Here is an 8292-nt window from a genome sequence, read left to right on the forward strand (position 1 = left end):
ACTTTATGACAGCAATAGGATTCTTCTGTCTTGAATCAATGTTCCATCTCTCTGTTTGCAAGCATGTGCAAGCAGTTCTCCTTCCACATCAAAGCAGCTTCCAGAATCCAGTTGCTTAGCTTGTGACAAAGGCAGGAATGAAGTGCCCTGATTGTTTCCAATTTGTTATCAGTCAATGTAATCAGCAGTTTAATTATAGAGCAGACCAGTGTAGAACATCCATTCAGTTCACCAATATAGGATCACAACGTATTCTGTGGAAGAGTCACAAAGAAGTTAATAAAACTACCATATTCCACACTTTCCTTCTGTTCAGTTCGTGACTATGCCTAGGTGGGAATCTTGCCTAAATTTGTCCTTGACAGAACTGATAATTTTCTGTTTTGATTTATTTAATTAGGTTTCTCAGGCCACTTATGCCAGGTTATTTTTTAATGCCTGCTATGCTTGAATAGTTGGCCTTGAAGGCTGACTGTTGAGCAAAACATTTCCAGAGGAGATGGTCCTGAAAACAGAGGATGGCATCCTTCGTAATCTCCACAGGTGTCTTATCCTTCCTAGCTTCAGCAGAAGGATGGTGAGTTTTTTAAAGCTAGCAAATTTTTTCCTCTCCCAAACACGAGAGCTAATTTTTCTGCCTTCCTTAAATCAGCGTAGCATGTTTGGAAGAATATTGGCTGTGGGGCCATCTCTCTGTGCTGATGCTGTGATTTGCCTCTTTTAAGAATTTTATTAAGTTAAATATTTATTTAAATTAATTGTATTCAGAGCAGATGAATTTCAGGTTGCCATTATACCTTGGGATATTTAAAATGGCAATATTTATAGATTCATTCCCTTTTTTTTCTTTTTATTCACTTCTTCCTTGCAAGTCCCCCACCCCCATCCTTATCTACATTTATACCTTTGGTCTGATTTTCAGCCTGTTGAAACAGCTTTGTGCAAATAAAAAAAAAATCAGTTCATCAACTTAGTAGCTCATCTCCACTATAACGTAAGCTTTAAAAATAGGCATTTCCGTGTTAGAAATCAAAGAATATGATACCACTTTGTGATACTAATTTTGCAACCCACAGTCCCTCCCCCATCTTGTAAAACACACCAACACCTAACCCCAATGTATACTATAGGTTATTACTCCCAGCATTCTGACTTTGCAAATAGAGTTAGCCACACACAATGATTTATGTACAGGCAGTCTTCAACTTATGACCACAATTGAGCCCAAAATTTCTGTTGTTTATGTCTGTTGAGACATTTGTTAAGTGATTTTTGCCCCATTTTATGACCTTTCTTGCCTCATTTGTTAAGTGAATCACTGCAGTTGATAAGTTAGAAACCCGGTTGTTAAATGAATCTGGCTTCTCCATTGACTTTGCTTGTCAGAAGGTTGCAAAATGGAATCACATGACCTTGGGACACAGCAATGGTCATAAATATGAACCAGTTGCCGAGCATCTGAATTTTGATCATGTGACCATGGGGATGCTGCAAGGTCGTAACTGAAAAACTTGTCATAACTCGCTTTTTTCAGTGCGGTTGTACCTTTGAACGGTCACTAAATGAACTGTTGTAAGTCGAGGACTACCTGTATTTCTTCATTCCTGGCTCACTTCAGGAAAGTGGAATGCAAGCAGCAGTCATATCCAACTGGATGTGTTTTTTGTAACAATGTTCATTATCTATTGCAAAAAAAACCAAACATAAAAATATTTCAAAATCATTGTGCCCATTCAAGTAATCAGTTATAACGAGTTGAAATTGTGTATCAGGTAATGAAAACCAAAAAATAAAGCAACAAATGGTGTATAGCCTGGTAAAGATGCCATCGTATCTGTGGTCATTTATGTTATATTCATCCTTGGTGGGATCAGCTCTGATGATAGTAATACACAGGTGTTATTTTTCTTTTCAAAAGAAGTGAGATATAATACCTACTTGATGAAATGATGAAACTATAAGATTGCATAGTGCAGAATGAAATATGTTGCAGCTGTCAGAATTTAAAATAGAATAGAATTTAAATAGAAAAATAGAATTTAAATAGAAAAATAGAATTTAAATAGAAAAATAGAATTTAAATAGAAAAATAGAATTTAATATAGAATTTAAAAATAAAAAGAACATAGGAAGCCTTTGATCTCCCCCCCCCCCTTTTAGCCTCACTTTGAACTTCCGGAAACATACAATCTTAACACTTAGACTAGTACTTCATCACTGGCTCCACCGCTCGCCATCCACTGCAACATCACGGAGTCTTACCCATCTTCGTCGCCAATATGGTTTGTGGAATCAGATGACCCCAACTTGACTTCAGTGCTGGAGCAATTAGAGGATATTAAAAGCAATACTTTGCTTCTCCAGCAGCTGAAGTGATTGATCTGTAACCTCTGCCGACTCTACAACCTTCCCCAGCATCCGGATGTCGAAATGTTAGATCAGCCCTTGCCATCTGGCCAGAATGGAACGACCGAAGAGGCGACATCAGAAGAGGAAGAGGAGGAAGATATGGATGAAGACATTGATCTGGATCATTATGACATGAAGGAGGAAGGGCCTGCCGAAGGGAAGAAATCTGAGGATGAGGGCATCGAGAAGGAGAATCTGGCCATTCTGGAAAAAATCCGAAAGAATCAAAGGGAGGATCACCTAAATGGTGCAGTTTCTGGATCTGTCCAAGCATCGGATCGACTAATGAAAGAGCTCAGGGATATATATCGGTCACAAAGTTTTAAGACAGGGATTTATTCAGTGGAACTTGTGAATGACAGCCTATATGAGTGGCATGTGAAACTTCTAAAGGTCGATCCTGACAGCCCGTTACACAGCGATCTCCAAGTCTTAAAAGAAAAAGAAGGCGTGGAATATATTTTGCTCAACTTCTCTTTTAAGGATAATTTCCCTTTTTTTTTTTTTCTTAATTTTTTTATTATTTTCATCATAAGAAAGAAAAATAACATATCACAGATACATCACAATAATAAAAACCCCTCCCCCCACCCCCCACCCGGACTTCCCAAACCTAATCCCAGGATATTATTCAGCTACAAGTAAACTAATATTAATATCCCTAACTCCACAAAATATCAGTACATAAGTAGGTGAAATATATAGAAAAAAAAAACAAATTGTCTAAAAACCTAAATTGTATTCCACCATTCTATGCTTATTTTNATAACCTTACAAGTCCACCACATATGAAAGAAAGTTGCATCTTGTTGTCCACACCTCCAGCACTTGGATTCATAGTTCTCATAAATACGAGACATAGTTGCAGGATCCATGTGCCATCTATAAAACATCTTATAAAAATTCTCACGCAGGTTTTGTGCCTGCGTAAATTTCACATTTCTCACCCATATCAACTCCCAGGATAATTTCCCTTTTGACCCTCCATTTGTAAGAGTGGTCTCTCCAGTGCTCAGTGGAGGGTACGTTCTGGGTGGAGGTGCCCTTTGCATGGAACTTCTAACTAAACAGGGTTGGAGCAGCGCCTATTCCACAGAATCGGTCATCATGCAGATTAATGCCACGTTAGTCAAAGGAAAAGCCAGAATACAATTTGGGGCAAATAAGACCCAATACAATCTAGCGAGAGCACAACAGTCTTATAAATCTCTAGTACAGTTACATGAGAAAAATGGTATGTATGGTTGGTTCACACCTCCAAAAGAAGATGGATAATACTGAGGGCCACACTTACATTTGGACCAATATCAGTGAAAGATTTTATTTCCATGCAAACTCAAGCTATAAAGGCCCCATAACAGCTCATAAATAAATTGGTGGATATCCAGTATAAATCACAGCCATACTGTTCTGCTCATTGGACAAGTATTTTGAACAGAACAATACTTTCCTATATTTTCCCAATGGATTGAGCATACCTGTATTTTAGTACTGAATCCCTCACACTGGGTTCTTGGTTTACTAAAATTTCCTATCGACTTTTCTATGCACTTCAGGGTTTTTCATTTTTTCCAGAATGGACTGCAGAGGATTGCAATATATTTTATTTAAACTCAACCAAGAGGAATAAAGTTAGTTTAATAATGTGTTGTAGAGTTTTCAGATCTTGTAAAACCAATCCCTCTTTTTCCAGGCTTAAAATTTGAGAACGTTTGTAGAATTTCTAATTTGAACGGTGATATGGGAGAAAGTTTGCAATGTGAAAGAATTAAAATGTGGTTTTTTTGTGGCTGTCTTGAGGTTAGTACTCCTTAGTTTCAGCACAGCCAGGCTGTGCCAATAAAACTTTGCAACGGGTCAATATCTACTAGATTGCTGAGTTGTTCTGATAATTTTTGACTTTAGTTCTTCTTCTCAAGAACGAACCTTAGGTATAAAGCTTGAAAATGTATTTAAAATTCTAGAAAGCCTCTTTACAAGTTCAGTTCCATTAACGGGTTGTTGCAATCATTTGTAGATAATGAACTTAAAAAGCAATGAGCAAAAGTCAAGACACTCCTTATTTTTTTAAGAAGACCAATTTTTTAAAAAACAAAAGCCACGGAATTCCCAGGAAAATCTTGATTCAGATTGGTGGTTTCTTTTAAATGTCACCATCGTCATGACCATGGATTTTGTTCAGAAAATAATTCTTTTCCTTTTTTAGAAGACCAATTTGGATTGGAAACTGATGTGAGCCAGTGACAGCTTTATTATTGCCTTACCTTTAAAAAAAAGCAGGTGTTTTAATTTTTTAGAGCTGAATTTGGGGTCACTTTCTTTATTCATTGAAATTGCATTAAAGGAATTAGCATTTTTCTTTCCAAGACCAAAAATGCCTTGGTTCTCCCATGTTCCACCATTTTTACCTCCAAACTTACATCTGTACTTCCTTTGATACCCAAAAGATGATCACAGATGCTGGACTTCAGTTTGAAAGACAAGATTTAAAGACTTCTGCCTGGTGGAACTTTATTTCCTATGATCTTTTGAAGAAGTTCTCCAGATGATTTCCAGGATTTTGGCTTACTCGGTTGTACATATTGTTGCTATTGAAATGTCTTAGCCGCCTTAAAACAGAGGACAAATTCTATGAGTTTCCCATAGCTCATTTGAAAACCTGAGGCTAATATTTTGGATACCTAATCAAATTGTTTAATATTTCTAATGGACTAGCACAATGACAGGTGCACACACTCGACTTCTCTATTTTTATTTTATTGGAAGCTTCATTTAAAAAAAAATCGGAAACTTAGCAGTGTACAATAATCTGTAAACTTGCATCAAGTTTATGAATAAATGAAACATTTTAAGCATTCTGGAAAAAAAAAATTCCCTCAGGTGTGTCAAACTGCTTTCATCATACTGAAGCCGTGCCCACCCCAATGCAAAAAGAGTCGTGATACGTCGCGACACGTCATGTGACGTGGCGAGTTTGACAGCCGTGCCTCAAGGGAAGATGCCAGGAGGATCTTCTAGGGAGGATCTTCCTTCCTGGCCTTCACACATCCTCAGGGCAATACATCTCAGGATCAAAGCCCAGGGCAGGAGCATCTCAATCTGCGTATCTAAACATCAAAGCCTGCTTGTCATTATATATACACCTCTACTGGTAGACCCCCTAACTAGGTAGACTACCTCCAACCATTGTATGTGGTTGAATGAATGAACTCTATTTCTAGCAGCTACCCCTTTGAGTTTATTGCATATTATATGTTTACTCATGACCCAGCTCAGAAAATCAGACCAAGTAAATTCTTCTAATACTGCCTATTTAGAAATATATCCCTTTAACTTTCCTTTCCCCATTTTATGCTGTCTCAGCAATTCAGGAGTACTTGTTGCTGCAGAATTATGCTCAGATATAAATGGCTCATCATCACTAACCCAGCTGGAGAATGTGAAAAACGATTACCCAAATCTGCATATGCATCTGTAGAACCTCCAGGCATTTCCTAATTGAAAAGGTAAATGTGATTCATGCAGCTGTGTTGTTGAGACTTCAGTTTCTCTCTTGGATGATGGACTACTGAGCCTTTTCCAGATTAAAGGTCTATGTACAGGTTTCTCATTAATTCCTTTCTCTCCTTGCAAGAACTGGAGTCTAGTTTTACCCCCACTAACTCTGGCTAAAGGCTACCAGCTTGTGCCTAAAGCAAAAAGCAAAAAACTGTGGTACAAAAAGTCACAGTTTAAAAGAACAAACAGGAAGGAAGGATGAGAAAAGGAAGGTGATGCTAATCACAGTAGCAGTACAAAAGGTGCTGCCCTGTCTAGTTTAAACTGCAGTCACTTCTGATAGGAAAAGGTTGACAGTCCAGTAAAAATCTGGGACAAGGATGTCAATTCGGAACACGACAGCAAGGTTAAAAGCAGAACGGCCTCTTTATCTATAATTTAAGTGGCTGCTCATAAAAATATGTAAGTCACTTGATACATTCAAAAGCTCAGCTATATTACAATTTCAAGTTTAAATGTGAAAAGAGAATTATATGATAGAATAAGGACAGTTGGTGGGCAAATAGGTTTTGAAACTGGGTAGGATGGAGACTTGTCATTTTCCACAGGTTTCCCTGTGGAAACCTCCTCCCTTTGTTGTGAAAGTCGAAGCATAGAGTGTTGAATCAAAAGGCGGTCCTCAACTTACAACCTTTCCTGTACTATTTGAAGTTACAATGGCATTGAAAAAAATGACTTACAACCAATTTTCACACTGCAGCATCCCCATGGTCACCCGATAAAAATTTGGGCACTTGGCAACCATCATGTATCTACGACTGCTGCAGCATCCTTGGGATCATGTGATTGCCATTTGGGTTTCCCAGCTGGCTTCCAAGCAGCAAAATCAATGGGAGAAGCCAGATTCATGAAGGACCACATGACTCACTTAACAACCTTACTGTTTCGCTTCACCATGGCAAAACACGTTGTAAAATTGGGTGTGGTTCACCTAACAATTTAGCAGCATAAATTCTGGTCCCAATTGTGCTGATAAGTCAAATACTTTATTTATTAAACAGCATATTTCATGAATATAGTCGTTCCCTCTGAAGAATAGTGAGAGACCTCACTCCGCAAAGTGATGCACTCATACATCTCATGAAGGAGGAAACTGATTCACAAGCAATGCATGGTATAAACATGCATATTCATAAATAATGATATTTAGGTTGCTATAGATCAGTGGTGGCGAACCTATGGCATGGGTGCCAGAGGCAGCACTCAGAGCCCTCTCTGGTGGCACGCGTGCCATCGCCCCAGTCCTAGGCCTCCAGCCTTTTCGCTTTAGGCCTCCGCCGCCATGTGCAAAAAAAAAAAAAAAGGTTCAATCAGTCAATTTCAACTTCTCTCAGGAAAAAAAAAAGATCTTGCAAAGTTGGAATTGATTGATTGAACTTTTTAGTTCCACCCAGTCTGCCGTTACCACCGCAGCCACGCCCATCCAATGGGCCACACACACCCAATTGGCCACACCCAGCCAATGGGACACACCCAGCCAATGGGACACACCCACCCGGCACCTGACGATGCATAAGTGTGTTTTGGGTTGCAATTTGGGCACTTGGTCTCTAAAAGGTTCGCCATCACTGCTATAGATAATAGAGCTCAGGTTATTTCCTGCTGCTTGTTTATTCTCAGAAACCTAAAGGGAGCAATGAAGCAATAAATAAGGGCAGAGAGAAAGAAAAATAATAAAACTCTCTCTGTGTGTAAATCATCCCCCATAAATCAAGAGGAGGGGGCAGTTTCAGAATGCTGGATGCCAAAAGGAAAAACATCTCCATTACGACTTCAGATGTTTCTATCAGAGGGTGAAATAATAAATTGACTTCTAAACAAGAGGAGATAAAAAGAAGGAAATCAGCTCTAAGAAAATATAACATGCTGATCTTGGTATCACTTTCATTTATGTTTGATGACCTTGATTCAGTGACAGGACATGAAGACAGAAGAGCTCAGTTTACTGGATATGATCTGCAAATCAAAACAATTTTTATCCTCAGTGTCTTCTTGGATGTATACCATCCTTATAATTTCCACTGCACTAATTGTACAAAAATATATAAAGATTTAACCAATGATAAATACTATTCAGAGATTGCCAGAAATAAACATTCAACATACATTTTTGTTCACAGAAATACCCGTATTTATCGGCGTATAACACGCACAGGCGTATAACACGCACCTTCATTTTAAGAGGGAAATTTCAGGAAAAAAACTTAAATTTCAAATAAAGAACTTTGAAGCAAAATAAGGGTAGCTCAGAACTTTTTTTTATTAATATTATTACCACTTTCTTTCCTCTCTTTCTCTCTTTCCTCTCTCTCTTTCTCTCTCTCT

The 8292-nt window shown here is 38.3% G+C and overlaps 1 pseudogene; it reads left to right on the forward strand.

Annotated features, from left to right (window-relative positions):
• Window positions 1–499: 499 nt before the first annotated feature.
• On the forward strand, window positions 500–3689 carry LOC107295920 (annotated as a pseudogene).
• Window positions 3690–8292: the final 4603 nt, after the last annotated feature.

This window comes from Protobothrops mucrosquamatus, unplaced genomic scaffold, assembly GCF_001527695.2.
Source record: "Protobothrops mucrosquamatus isolate PMUCROS unplaced genomic scaffold, P.Mucros_1.0 scaffold2571, whole genome shotgun sequence".
In the NCBI taxonomy this organism is placed as follows: domain Eukaryota; kingdom Metazoa; phylum Chordata; class Lepidosauria; order Squamata; family Viperidae; genus Protobothrops; species Protobothrops mucrosquamatus.